The sequence below is a fragment of the Panthera onca genome, chromosome D1 (genome assembly GCF_046562875.1).
Source record: "Panthera onca isolate mPanOnc1 chromosome D1, mPanOnc1 haplotype 2, whole genome shotgun sequence".
Lineage (NCBI taxonomy): Eukaryota > Metazoa > Chordata > Mammalia > Carnivora > Felidae > Panthera > Panthera onca.
The window spans coordinates 72,474,555-72,487,758 of NC_138348.1; the positions used below are offsets into that span (position 1 = coordinate 72,474,555).

At 33.8% G+C, this 13,204-nt stretch overlaps 1 long non-coding RNA gene across 3 annotated transcripts in view; it reads left to right on the forward strand.

Moving 5' to 3' along the window:
• Positions 1 to 13,204, forward strand: part of LOC132661162 (uncharacterized) — a 106,997-nt gene that overhangs the window by 68,250 nt on the left and 25,543 nt on the right. For all 3 annotated transcript variants that reach the window (XR_009602092.2, XR_009602090.1, XR_009602091.2), the window contains exons 2-3: positions 9,842 to 9,859; positions 10,649 to 10,701. This is a non-coding gene — a long non-coding RNA (uncharacterized LOC132661162). The remainder of the gene's footprint in view (positions 1 to 9,841; positions 9,860 to 10,648; positions 10,702 to 13,204) is intronic.

A 13,204-nucleotide genomic window follows, 5' to 3' on the forward strand; every position in this document is an offset into this window, starting at 1 on the left:
TATGTTTTCTGTCCTATTTCTTGGGCAGGCTCTTTGCTCTGGGGAGAAGGGGTGGTGGGAGTGACTTTCCTTGTTCCAACGCTTCCATGTCTTGGTAGCAAAGTTTGTCTACCTTTGGGATTTGTTATTAGAAAGCCTGCTTGCCAGCATATATTAGTCAGACTTTCCAGTCTCAGTCATAAAAGTGGTAATTTGAACTCCATTTTCTGGCTCTTTTGTCTTATATTTGTATTGGTTCAGAGATCAGGTAGAAGATAAGAGGGCTATTTATTAGGCTTTTTTTACAATGCATTGATGAGTTCTTCTCACTCAAGCCATAGGAAAACATTTTCCTGCTAAATTTAGAAAGAAAATTTGCTCACATCTTAATATGAAACATATTTACTTTTCATTTCATGCAGTTGTATATCTTTTTTATAAATGCTTAAGATTCCTTAGGTTATGTTTTTGTTTATTCTGGTCTCTATTTCTGATTTTTTCTTTATTATTTCCTTTATCTACTAAATTTCAGTGAAGTTTCTTATTTTTCTAGTTCCTTGTGCTATAATGTTAAGTCATTTATTTGAAGTTTTTTTCTTAATACAAAGCATCATGGCAGATATTTCACTCTAACATCTGATTTTGCTGCATCCCAGAGGTTTCTGGATATTGTGTTTCCTTTTTCATTTTGAGACATATTTTGATTTGCCTTTTGATTTCTTTTTTTAAAAGTTTTTATTGATTTGAGAGAGAGAGAAAGAGAGAACAGAGGATGGGCAGAGAGAGAGAGAGGGGGACAGAGGATCTGAAGTGGACTCTGTGATGAAAGCAGAGAGCCTGATGGGGGACTCAAACCCACAAATTGTGAGATCATGACCTAAGCTGAAGTCAGACACTTAACCCACTGAGCCACCCAGGCAGCCACCAGTTGATTTCTTATTTGGCCCATTGCTGGTGCAGTAGTGTGTTGTTTAATATTTGCATATTAAATATTTAATATTTACATTGTAGAGTTTCCAGCTTTATTGTTGATATTTAGTTTTTTACCATTGTGGTTGGAAAATATACCTGGTGTGATTTCAGTCTTCGTAAATTTGTAATATTTGCTATGTCTCTTTGTACGTGATTTAATCAGGGGTTCTTCTGTGTGTGCTTGAAGAAAATGTGTATTCTATTTTTCTTGGATGGTATGTTTCATACATATATCTTTTGGACCCATGTATTCTGAAGTATACTCCAGGTAAAAAACATTCTTGTTGGGAAAAAATAATCTTAGTTGAGGGGACTTATTTAAAATAAAGAGAGCATATCAGAGGTGGGTGGGGGATGGGTGCAATCGATGATAGAGATTAAGAGTACACTTATGATGAGCACTGACTAATGGTGTATAGAGTTATTGAATCCCTATATTGTACACCTGAAAGTAATATAACACTCTCTGTAAACTATACTGGAATTAAAATGAAAATCTTAAAAAAAAATAAAGAATGGTAGTTTTGAACATTGAATCTGGAAAGAGCCATGTGTTCAAACCTCTGCTCTACTGCTTATAAGCCATGTGACCTTAGAAATAATTGTTTTCTGTGCATTTCAACTTCCTTAAGTATAAAACAGCATGATCTTAGAGTCTGTCTCATTACATTGGTCTAACATTATATATGTAAATCACATATAGTAGAATATGGCACATAGTATGTACTACATGTGTTTGTTGTTGTTATTGATCCAGAAAATGAACCTGAGTTTGGAAAGACAGTCTAACTCTCCCTGTCTAAGCACTTTCCAGTTTTTTTAATGACCCATTAGTTACATTCAACCGTGGTAGTAATTAATAATCTAAAACAAATTCAGTTTTCATGACTTGGTCAGAATGGTCATTTGGAATTTGACTTTATTAATCTTATCAAGATAAATATAAATATTGATGTTATATGAGTGGGCCGGGTCTTATAAAATAACATAAGGTATTTTTGCTTTTCTTTGTAATAAACTTAGTTAAGATATAAAATGAGAAAGTGACTCAGTTATCTGTCAAAAAATCATACTGTAACTATATGACCAGTCAAATTTTAGAGTTTAATTGTTTCATTAGCACACTATTATTAATTTTTCAGTGTGTCTTTCTGTCCTTTGTCATAATGATGTTGCTAGCGATGCTTCCTATGTTACTGAAACATGAAAAAAGCTTTTTGCAATATCTTGTATTTTCTATGTATTTTATGACCTTGATCTTCTTTGCCATCTGCTCTTTTCCTGGCAATGTTTCTCCATTTCTGTGATAAGGATATTGTTGCCCTGCCAGTGTGATTATTAAATAAAAGCAAAATCATACCCCAAAAATTCCTGTTAAATCATTAATGGCTTAATGGCTTTCTGTGGTTGTATATTTTCTAATTCAAGGATTCCAAATATATTTTTCCACCCAAAATTAGCAACCAAGGCCAAATATTACTTTCCCTAAAAATTCTGAAATAGTAACACTTGAACAAATTTGTGCTTTCCAGTCTGCAAGCAGTTCAGAGAGGCTTATATTGATATTTATTAATTATAATGTTTCAATATATTCTCAGAATATAAATATCAATAAATACAGAAGTAATGAAAAGAGTCATTAGAGAATATTATATGAAACTATGGATAAATTTGAAAACCTAGAGGAAATGGGTTGTATTCTAGCAAAATATAAATTAATAAAATCAATTCAAGAGAAGAAAATTTAATAGGCCAACTGTCAAAAAAGGAAAATAAAAAGAAAAGCATTGAAATGGTGATTAAGGAAATATCATTAAAAAGGGAAGCTATGTAACTAATAAATAAATGATGAGTTCTAGGTTACTGAAGTTCAGAGGGAATGTACAACTTCCCAATTTTATGAAGCCATCATAACTTTAATATTAAAACCTATAAAGAGGGTAAAATCTCCTGTATTGCTACAGAACAAATTTTCTAAAAAAAATACTCAAACACATTGCCAAATAAAGCTATCATTGTTCCCAAGGATTATACTAGCATAACTCATTTCCTCAAAAAACTAGAGAAAAATGTATACATTTACATCATTAAAATACTGAAAATATACTTTAAAAAGAAATTCAGAAGACTTGCCTAATTAGAACCCCAATAAACAGGAATATAAGGAAATTATATAAATATGATAAATATTATCATAATCCAAAGCAAATATAAATATAAATATAATTTGTGAAATGTTAATAAATACTTTAATTACAATTAGAATTGTAATTAGAGGGGCGCCTGGGTGGCGCAGTCGGTTAAGCGTCCGACTTCAGCCAGGTCACGATCTCGCGGTCTGTGAGTTCGAGCCCCGCGTCAGGCTCTGGGCTGATGGCTCGGAGCCTGGAGCCTGTTTCCGATTCTGTGTCTCCCTCTCTCTCTGCCCCTCCCCCGTTCATGCTCTGTCTCTCTCTCTGTCCCAAAAATAAATAAAAAACATTGAAAAAAAAAAAAAAAAAAAAAAAGAATTGTAATTAGAAAGGGATACCTGCTAGCACTGTGATTACTCACTATTATACTGAAGGATGTAAAATACATACTGAGAGAAAAAAATCAAATAATATTTATAAATTTTGGAAGAACAAAAATTATTTGGTTTTTGTTGGTGAGTTGATTGCATAGCTGGCAAACCTAAAATATTGTAGAAAAAATATTATTCAACAGAAAAAGAAAATTGGGAAAGTTATTGTATAACAAAGTAAACAGACAAATAGTAACCATTCTTGCTATAAATAACCTGAGGAGTTAGGAAAAATCCTAGTCATAATATAAACAGAAATCTATAAAGTATTTAATAAAGAATATGGGGAAGGAAATTAAGAAAATTACAAAAACAATAGCAAACAAATTATGTGAAAAATAGGATATTCTTGAATGAAAAAATTTAACATCACAAAAAAATGACAATTCTCCAAGTTATTAGAAATTTAATGCAACAACAATTTGAATCCTGATGTGAGTTTTGAAAAAAAACTGGTAACTTAACTTGAAGTTTATATGTAATACCAAATATCAGAGAATTTAAGGAAAGTATGAAAATAAAAAAGAATGGTCAGAATTAGTTATAAAGCTACAGTAATAAGTGCATATGATATTGCCATGGAAAGAGAAAATAGATCAGACAAAAGGAGAATAATCCAGAGAATCCTGAAATAAATTCTATTATAAAGAAACAATTTTTTAATAGAAAAATATGGGCAAAGAATGAAATGGCCAGCTAACAAATGAGTAATTTTATTTGACTAGCAAGAACTGGAAAAGATTCTCAAGTTCAATATCAGAGAAATAAATGTCAGGTCAAAAATGAAATAGTACTTTATTCTACCAAGCTGCCAGAATTAAAATGTACTCTAAAACCAATGGCTAGCAAAAGCATGTGGAGCAATTCTATCATTTATCACTGGTGAAAGACTTTTCTCATTTTATTGCCTTACTGAGAAACAATCTGGTACCATATATATATTTTTTTAAATTACATTTTTCTACAAAGCAACCCCCTTCCTAGGAATCTATCTACTAAAAATAAAAACATAACGTATAAGAGTGTTTCCGTGGATTTTTCTAGAATCATTGCTCTTGGGGACAAAAGACTGGAAACAAAATTAATCAACATCAATAAAGGAATGGTTGAATAAATTACACAGACAGAATTTCCCTATATTTATTTGGTGGAATTTTCTCAAAATCTATGGAGAGAGATATGAAAAATCCTGAAAAGACTGTAACGTGATGAATTTTTTTACAAAGAAAACAATGACATCGGCAGGATGGTGGCCGTGAAAGCCAGAATCCACTGAAGAGTGTTTAACGTCTCATCTGCCAAATCAGCTAGCCCTGAATACAGATGGCATTGCAGCATTTGGCCTTTGCTGGTGGTTGATGACAAGCAGGAGGGATGGGTGTGGGAAGAGTCTTTCCTAAATCTCAAGCCCTGAACACTATTCCCCACAAGCAAGAATGCTTCTAGGATGAACCTTGAAGCCTATGGCATGGACCTGGGTTGAGCCCCACACTTGCAGATCTAAGTGCTAGTGGCAAATATTCAAACTAGCACTCTGAGGGCTAACGTGAAGAAGCTTCCCTCTGAACAGCAGTTGAACATGGGTCCACTGGTCCTGAAAGATGGGAAAATGTCATTCTAGAGGAAGGGTGATGGCCTCTGTTGCCCTCAGCTGACAGAAAGTATTCAGATTTATATCCCCATATCAAGAGTTGGGGAGATGAGTGCTGCCAGGCCAACTTGAGGCCATTTGATTATTTAGAAGATTCCTGTTTAATTTTCAAATATTTCGGGGTTATTCAGCTACTATTACTGATTTCTAGTTTAATTCCATTGTGGCCTAAGAACGTAATTTATACAATTTCAATTTTAAAAATTTGTTAAGGTGTGGGGCACCTGGATGGCTCAGTCAGTTAAACGTCTGATTTCAGCTCAGGTCACGATCTCACGGTTTGTGAATTTAAGGCCCACTTCAGGCTCTTTGCTGACAGCTCAGAGAAATAAATGTGAATCTTCAGATTCTGTGTCTCCCTCTCTCTGCTCCTCCCCTGCTCATTATCTGTCTCTGTCTCTCAAAAATAAATAAACACCAAAAAAATATATTTTTTAGTTTGTTAAGGTGTATTAAAGTATGGCCAAGAATGTGACCTATGTTGGTTGAATGTTCCATGAAAGCTTGAAACAAATTTATGTTCTGCTTTTGTTGAATGGAGTATTTTATAAATGTCAATTAAATCAAGTTGATAATGGTAGTTCTGTTATGTCATTTACATCGTTAATGATTTTCTTCCTGCTTAATTCATCAGTTACTGAAAGAGGGATGTGTATTAAAGTCTCCAACTCTAATACTAGATTTCTCTGTTTCTCATTTTAGTTCAATCTGTTTTTGCCTCATATATTTTTATGCTCTGCTGTCAGTGGATGCATGTTTGAAATTATATCTTCTTAGAGAATGAGCTCTTTATCTGTGAGAGTGGTCCTTGTTCTGAATTCTTTTTTAACTGAAATTAATATAGCTACTCTAGCTTTGTTCTGGTTAGTGGTAGCATGGTATATCTTTTTCCATCTTTTTACTTTTAACCTGAGTCTTTACATTTAAAATGGTTTCTTGTAGATAAAATTCAGTGAGTCTTACTTTTTTCCATTCTAATAGTCTTTGCCTTGTAATTAATTTATTTCAGCCATTAACATATGAAGTGATTATTTATATAATAATCTTCCCCTTTTCCTATTTTTTTTGGTGTTTTTATTTCTTTCAAGTTTTTATTTAAATACCAGTAAGTTAACATACAATGTAATATGAAATTCAGACATAGGATTTAGTGAGTCTTCACTTACATACAACACCCAATGCTCATCACAAGTATCCTCCTTAATATCCATCACCTATTCAGCCCACCCCCACCCACATCCCTCCATCAATTCTCAGTTTGTTTTCTTTAGTGAAGAATCTGTTTGATGGTTTGCCTTTCTCTTCCCCCCCCATGTTTATCCATTTTGTTTCATAAATTCCACATATGAGTGAAATCATATATTTGTCTTTCTCTGACTGACTTGTTTTGCCTTGGATAATATGCTCTAGTTCCATGCACATCATTGCAAATGGCAAGAGTTCATTCTTTTTATGGCTGAGTAATATTCCTGTGTGTGTGTATGTATATGCATGTATGTATATGTATGTGTATATATACATGTATGTATGTATATGTATGTGTATATACGTATATACATGTATGTATGTATATGTATGTGTATATATGTGTATATACATGTGTATATATGTATGTATATGTATACATATATACATACACACATATGTATATATGTGTGTGTATGTATATGTATGTGTATATATATGTGTATATATGTATATATATGTATCTACATATATCTACATATATACACATATATATACATATACATACACATATATATGCATTCTCACCAACAGTGTAAGAGGGTTCCTCTTTTTCCACATCCTTGCTGACATCTGTTGTTTCCTGAGTTGTTAATTTTAGCCATTCTGACAGGTGTGAGGTAATATCTCATCATAGTTTTGATTTGTATTGCCCTGATGATGAGTGATGTTGAACATCTTTTCATGTGTCTGTTAGCCAGCTGTATGTCTGTTCATATCTTCTGTCCATTTCTTCACAGGATTGTTTTTTGGGTGTTGATTTTGATAAGTTCTTTGTAGATTTTGGATACTAACTCTTTATTAGATATCATTTGCAAATATCTTCTCTTATTCCATTAGTTGTCTTTTAGTTTTATTGATTATTTCCTTTGCTGTGCAGAAGCTTGTTATTTTGATGAGGTCCCAATAGTTCATTTTTGCTTTTCTTTCTCTTGCCTCAAGAGACGTATCTAGTAAGAAGTTGCTACAGCTGATGTGAAAGAGATTACTGCCTGTGTTCTCCTCTAGATTTTAATGGTTTCCTGTTTCACATTTAGGCTTCCATCCATTTTGAATTTATTTTTGTGTATGGTGTTAAGAAAGTGATTCAGTTTCATTCTTTTGCATGTTGCTGTCCAGCTTTTCCAACACCACTTGTTAAAGAGACTGTCTTGTTTCCATTGGATATTCCTTCCTGTTTCATCAAATATCAGTTGACCATATAGTTATGGATCTATTTTTGGGTTTTCTACTCTGCTCCACTGATCTATGTGTTTTTGTGCCAGTACCATACTGTCTTGATCACTACAGCTTTTTAATAACTTGAAGTCCAGAATTGTGATGCCTCCAGCCCTGCTTTTCTTTTTCAAGATTGCTTTGGTTTTTGGGGGGGTATTATGTGGTTCCATGCAAATTTTAGGATTATTTGTTCTAGCTCTGTGAAAAACGCTGGTAGTATTTTCACAGAGATTGCACTGAATGTGTAGATTGTTTTAGGTAGTATAAACGTTTTAATAATGTGTTCTTCCAATCCATGAGCATGGAATATTTTTCCATTTCTTTGTGTCCTCTTCAATTTCTTTCATAAGTGTTCTACATTTTTCAGAGTATAGATCTTTGCCTCTTTGGTTAAGTTTATTCCTAGGTATCTTATTGTTTTTGGTGCAATTATAAATGGATTTATTCCTTGATTTCTCTTTCTGCTCCTTCATTATTGACGTACATAATTGCGTCAGATTTCTATATGTTAATTTTGTATCCTGCAACTTTTCTGAATTCTGAATATTAGTTCTAGCAAGTTTTTGGTGGAGTCTTTTGAGTTTCCTGCACAGAGTATCATGTCTTCTGCAAATAGTCAAAGTATGAATTGTTCCTTGCCAATTTGGATGCATTTTATTTCTTTTTGTTGTCTGATTGCTGCAGGTAGCACTTCCAGAATATGTTAAATAACAATGGTAAGAGTGGACATCACTGTCTTGTTCCTTACCATAGAGGAAATACTCTCAGTTCTTTCCCATTGAGGATGATATTAGCTGTAGGTTTTTAATATATGGCCTTTATGATGCTGAGGTATGTTTTCTTTGCCCCTACTTTGCTGATGGTTTTTATCAAGAATGGATGCTGTACTTTGTCAAATGCTTTTCTGCATCTATTGAGATGCATATGAGATCATATGGTTCTTTCCTTTTTTTAAATTTTTAAAAAAATTTAAAAAAAAGTTTAATGTTTATTTATTTTTGAAAGAGAAAGAGAGAGTGGAGGAGGGGCAGTGAGAGAAGGGAGACACAGAATCGGAAGCAGGTTCTAGACTCTGAGCTGTCAGCACAGAGTCCGACACGGGCTCAAACTCACGAACTGCGAGGTCATGACCTGAGCCGAAGTTGGACACTCAACCGACTGAGCCACCCAGGCGCCCCTATCTTTTCTTTTATTAATTAATATGGTGTATCACATTGATTGGTGAGTATGGTAAAACCTTGGATTGTGAGTAACTTGTTCTGTGAGTGTTCTTCAAGATAAGCAAACATTTCTAATAAATTTTAACTTGATAAACGAATGTCTTGCAATATGAGTAGTATGTGATGCCAAACGTTACATGATCACAACTGAGCCAATGGTTCTTCTCTCTCTCTTTCTTTCTCTCTCACTGTGGGATTGTGGGTGATCATCTCCCATACTCAGATGCTCGGTCTCAGACCATGGTGTTTGGAAGAAATCAGTGATTTTTCAGAACATTGGAAGGTGCCTGCAACTGGCAGTGTATTTTTAGTCACTTCAAAGCACCTGTGGACAGTCCTTTGCTTTTCCAAAACTTAGGAATGCTTTTCTTTATTCTAAGTCAGACTGTCTGCAGATATAGACACCATCCACTGCTGCCTTATTGCCAGTTACATTAAATACAGTATATGACAAGAGTTTATTAATACTGTGCTGTAGTCAACATCTGTGAGTGTATACAATGGCCCCTATGCAGAAAAACATTGAAAAGAAAGGTAGTAAGAAGAAGAAGATTATTGTGGTGGAAATTAAGAAGGAAATCATCGAGAGGTATTAATGAGGTATGAGAGTGGCCAAAAGTCCAAGATTTTATGAGAAGTCTACATTTGCATCTTGTTTGCAGAGGAGGGGGAGAAAAAGGCAGAGGAATCCTTCACTTCAAATGAAATTAGGAAGATGTGTAAAATGTGGGAAACAGTGTAAAATTTTATAGAAAAACACCACCTGAATAAGACTGTAGCAGTGCGAATGATGAATCTGTTTAACGACAATGCAATGTCACATTTCTGTGAAATCTTCAAAAGGAGGCAAAAGTGTCATTGGATAGGTTCCTTGTTAAAGTTGCATGAAAAGGAAAAGATTCTATTGAGCCAGTATATAGCAGTGATTCTGTTAGTGATAGTGAAAGTTATCCTGTGCAATAACCCTCCTCTCTGTTGTCTCCCTCACACCAGCCACGAAGGTGTTCAAAGGTAAATGCAAGTTAATTTATTTTTCTTTATATTCTGTATTTTATTATTTTGTATTATATCACAGTATTGTAATCATTTTTCTTTATATTTTATATTTTCTTTATCATTTTATATTACAGTATTGTAATCATTTTATATGAATATTTTTGGGTTGTAGAATGAATCATCTGAGTTTCCATTAGTTCTTACGGGGAAATTCACTTTGATATACAAGTGCTTTGGATTACAAGCATGTTTCTGGAACAAATTATGCTCATGGACCAAGGTTTTACTGTGTTGAATCATCCTTGCAACCCAAGAATAAATCCCACTTGATCATGGTGAATGATTCTTTTAATGTACTGTTGGATTTGATTTGCTAGTATGTTGTTGAGAATTTTTACATCCGTGTTCATCAGGGAGTCTTGGTCTGGTTTTCTCTGTTTTTAATTGAACATTTTATATAATTACATTTTTTATCTCCTTCTGTAGCATATCACTTATCCTTTTAAAAAAATTTAGTGGTCATCTCAAAGTTTACAGTATACATTTTAAACTCACCTAATCCCTCTTTAAATAACACTATTTGGCTTTTCTGAATTGCAGGTAACTTAAAGTATTCCAAATTCCTCCCTCCCATGTTTGTGATATTGTTGTCATTCATTTCACTTACCCATCTGCTATAATCACTCAATATAGTTTAACATCTGTTGCTTTAAATAGTTATCTTTTAGATCACTGACAAATAGAAAAAATAACACATTTATTTTATCTTAATTTATTCTTTCTCTGATGTTCCTCTCTTTTCAGTGTAAATGCAAGCTTCTGAGAGGATTTTCCTCAGACCTCACCCTGAGAACCTGGTAAGTTTCCTGAGAGAAGGCCCATGCAACTGTTATAAGCACCTTTAAGACTGAGGCCCCAGAAGTTAGCTTCTCGCTCTCAAGCTAGTCCACTCAGCCTCTGGCATTTAATCAAAATTACCATTTAAAAATTTTATCATTTAATGGCTCCAGCAACTTTTGTTCCAGATAAAGCAGGTCATGGTTGTTGTATCTCTGCAGACGTGCCTGTCTCTTCAGATTTTGGAATGGCAATTTGCCCTAAAACCTCAGTTCTCTGATGAGTTCAAGAACAACCATTAACTATACATTTTGCTGTAATTGTAAATACTGAATTCTTGACTTCCTGGCTCTTTGTATATCAAAACTTTCACGGATATTTCAGAAAGTAAAAAATGCAAGTTCCAGGTAATTTTGTATAAAACATTTATCTTAGAATAAAAAGGGCAACCATTTCAGAGAAACAAAACCCCTCTGTGTTTGTTTATGTGCTTATACATCTTTCTCTGAGGAAGATCAGTGTGATAGAATTCCCACAAAGTCATTAATGCTGGTCATTGCATGTAGTTGAGACATTTTCATATTGTGTTTGTTAGTTTTCTTATTACAAAAAGCGTATATCCCTTCTTTAGATTATTATTTTTAAAAAGTTGTGCACTTTGCCAGAAGCATTTACCATTTGTATTCATGAATAATGATGATAAACCTTTATAAAGAGGAGGGTTCTAAATGCCAGGTAGGAAGTATGACCTTTATTTGAGAGGCAAAGGGGTGCTCCTGATGAATTTTGAGCAGAGAAATGATATAATTTGAGTTCTGCTTTTAGAAAACTTATTTAGCTCCTATGTGTTGAACAGGCTAGAATATTGAGGAACTCATTTAGGGGGCTATCCAAATTATGTTAACAATTATGTTTTCTATTTGTACACTGCTTTAGAATTTATTGAGCACTATCATTTATATTAACTTATTTATTTCTCAAACTTCACTGTAAGTGAGGCAGATTAGAGAGTTTTACCTTACATTTGGAAATATGGACAATTGTTCTAAGTAAATTAAACAACATGCCTTGACCTCTGAGTTACTATGTTTGACAACTAGGGTGTAAAGCCAGAAATGTTGTGCTCTATTTTGTCATGTGTCTTCTGGACAAAACTAAACAAAAATAACCCTGTATTTTTTATAAAGCTTAGAGTTTATAAAGTGTTTTCATGGAATAATCTTAATGAAGTGGCATTAATATAACTGAAAACAAACAATCCATACCCCCAAACAAGCACACAAACAAAAAGGATGCTTGACAATATGCCTGATAATGAGTTTAAAGCAATGATCATAAAGATCCTCACTGGGCTGGAGAGAATAGATGAACTCAGTGAGAATTTCAATAAATAGATAGAAAATGTAAAAATGAACCAACCAGGGTTGAAGAAAACAATAACAGAAATGCAAAATACACCAGAGGGAATCAATAGTACATTTGTGGATGTAGAAGAATGGATCAGTGTCCTGGAAGACAAGTTAGTGCAAAGCACCCAAGCCGAACTGTGAAAAGAAAAAAGAAAATATAATTTGAAAAAAAAATTAGGCTAGTTCAAAGGACCTCTTGGATAACACCAAGAAAAAAAGCCCACATAATATGGATCCCAGAAGGAGAGGAGAGAGAGAGAGAGAGAGAGAGAGAGAGAGAGAGGGAGAGAGAGAGAGAAGCAGAAAACTCATTTGAAGAAATAATAGAAAAAAGAATGCTTGAGAAAAGTGAATAAATGAAGGAAAGTAGGAAAACAAACATTGTGCTGCATGAACTTTTATTACACCATTACTTTTTTTATGGTGGCTAGTAAATCTGTATTTTGCAGATGAGGAAATGGAATCATAAGGATGTTGAATGACTTGCTGAAAGTCACATAACTTTTCAAAAGTCACTTCTAAGATATAAACCCAGATTTGTCTGATTCCTAAGGTAGAGGAAATCATAGCTATAAGGATAATGGTATTGATGGCTATTGTGTTGTTGTGATACAAAACGATAATAAAAGCCAAGCTTACTACAGCTATTGACAACCAAAAGGTCCCTTTGGTTATATACAGCGAAGTTTTCATATTCTTTAGCAATGGAGTGGAGAAAGCCAAGAATCAAGCCTAGGACTTAAAAAAAAAAAAAGGATGGAACTAAAAGTCAGTTAACTGTCTAACAAAGGCAGGTTTCTTATACTGAGATGAGGGACATGGTTCGGAAAATCCAGGACCCTGATACATGGTATGGAATTTTTATGAGGATGCTTTCAAATGTTTTTATATTCTGAATCCTCTGAACCTGTAGACAAAGTCCACCTTCCTGATAAAGAGCCAACATACCCTGAGGAGTCCAGTTCTAGCACCTAGAAAGAGCATAGACATCTTGTTTTACCTTTAACTTTTATTACATCATTACTACCCCATATAGTAGATATTAAATATGCATTTTGTAGATGAGAAAATCCTATATGTGATGTTTTTTAGGCCTGATTCAAGGCAATTATAA